At 44.1% G+C, this 2,027-nt stretch overlaps 1 protein-coding gene and 1 pseudogene across 2 annotated transcripts in view; both read right to left on the reverse strand.

The window, feature by feature from the left end:
• LOC105814951 overlaps window positions 1-1,475 on the reverse strand; it is a 7,023-nt pseudogene extending 5,548 nt beyond the window's left edge.
• Window positions 1-2,027, reverse strand: part of WARS (tryptophanyl-tRNA synthetase) — a 43,558-nt gene that overhangs the window by 13,562 nt on the left and 27,969 nt on the right. The window lies entirely within an intron of this gene.

A 2,027-nucleotide genomic window follows, 5' to 3' on the forward strand; every position in this document is an offset into this window, starting at 1 on the left:
CTACATGTACACAATTACCTCACAATTACCTGCCTAAATTCTAACTTTCATCAAGCATGTCTAAAACATAATTAATTTTTATCCTACGCTTGCTGTTTCTCCTGTATTCCCTATTTTGTCAAACCATACCACCAGCCACTCCAATGATGACACACAGTGCCCCGGTAGCTTTCTTTGGGGAATTTCGACAGTTAATTGCAAACATGAACTAACTACTGCAGGGCGATTTCTTTCGTGATATGTGACCTACTCCTTGAAGGCAAGGGTAGAGTCCACAAAGAACTGCCCATTTCAGGCCCATCCGTTTTCGTAATACTGTTTATGATGGAACTATTTCAGGAGTCAAGATGTCTGATGTCATTGACGAAAAGCAGTGAATAATTATAAAAAGGAGTTGTTTTCAAATGTGGAAATCACAATTATCCAGTAATCTAAGTAGTAAACTAATCAAAGGTACTACTGGCATCAAGGCTGCTACTAACCGAGAACAAGAGCACTGCAGGGATGAGTTATTGCTCTGAGAATCAAATCTGATGCATAATCCATCCACATAGGATGTTCCCCCAAAAAACACAATACATGAATTCTCAAATGCTACCAGTTGGTCACTTGGCTGAGGATTTTCTTCTTTTTCAGTTGTTTTGGATGTTGGCTCTCAGATGGAGAGGCGACACCTTCAGACCTTTTGTGACCTGTGTGACCCTACTCCACTTCACACAAGCAGACTTCAGTAGGTCCCTTTGTGCTCTGCATAGGAGCTGTGCTAGGATCCTACCTCTCTGCAGCTGGAACATCCAATCTGTTTCTGTGGGAGCTTTAACTGCAGTAATAATCGTTCACGGAAGGCTTGAATGCTAGGAATATCTCGATATGTCACATATCCTGGCCTTTCATTTTCTCAGACAACTGCTGAGCACAATCCTTAACTAACTCATCCAATGTATCTTCCATTACCGATAAGTCAGAATATTCCTCCTGTAGCTATTTGTTGGGCTATTGCTCCAAAGTTGCTACAATCAGATCCTACCCACCAAATATGGTTCTTAGATTTTTTTTCAACTAGGTTGATTCCATCTAAGACATTGGTGATGTCACGTACTCTTAATTTTTATACTCAGTTTTCTCACAATCTTGTTTAAATAAAAAATACCCCCATGAACAGATCTGACAAGATCCCTAAATTTTCTAGTTAAATAAACCAGTGATACATCAAAACAAGATCTCTTCACTTTTAGAGCTTCCTCAGCCAGAAAAGCACCTTACTCGGAACCTTCATGAAGTCCCACTCAGTTGAAAGACTACTGGTGGTGACTCTGGGAACAAAAGCACATATTTCATGACATGTGTCTTCTCTGTGGAGCCCACTCCTCCAATCTCATGGACACGTATTATACATTATCTTCTAAATTATTCCTTATTTTTGATGGCAGCAGGCTCTTCAGGTTGATGGGGCTTTGGTACAGGGGGCAAATCATCCTCTTCTGCTGGGTCCACGAGAAGGCTGGGCAATTTCCTCGGGCTGCTGCTGACTCACGCTGCCCCACCAGGTGACCCTCGCCACTCACACCCCATGAGCCCTCCTTCCTGCTCCTGCCTGGCTCACCTGCTGCCCCCAGCATGCCCATTTCCAGGGCCCCTCAAGCAGTGGTCCTCTCCTGCTCCAGGGAGAGCTCCCGGCAGACTGTGGGGAGGAGGTGACCAGAGGTCTCAGGACACCAGGCCCGCCATCCTCCCGCTACACACTTTTGAAGCTTTACAACAATTTTATGAGGTAGGTATTATCACTTTCTTTTCCCTTTTCCTTTTTTTTTTTTTTTTTTTGAGACAGAGTCTCACTCTTTTGCCCGGGCTAGAGTGCCGTGGCGTCAGCCTAGCTCACAACTCCTGGGCTCAAGTGATCCTACTGCCTCAGCCTCCTGAGCAGCTGGGACTACAGGCATGCGCCATCATGCCTGGCTAATTTTTTCTATGTATTTTTAGTTGTCCAATTAATTTCTTTCTATTTTTAGTAGAGACGGGGTCTCGCT

The sequence above is a fragment of the Propithecus coquereli genome, unplaced genomic scaffold, assembly GCF_000956105.1.
Source record: "Propithecus coquereli isolate 6110/MARCELLA unplaced genomic scaffold, Pcoq_1.0 Scaffold310, whole genome shotgun sequence".
In the NCBI taxonomy this organism is placed as follows: Eukaryota; Metazoa; Chordata; class Mammalia; order Primates; family Indriidae; genus Propithecus; species Propithecus coquereli.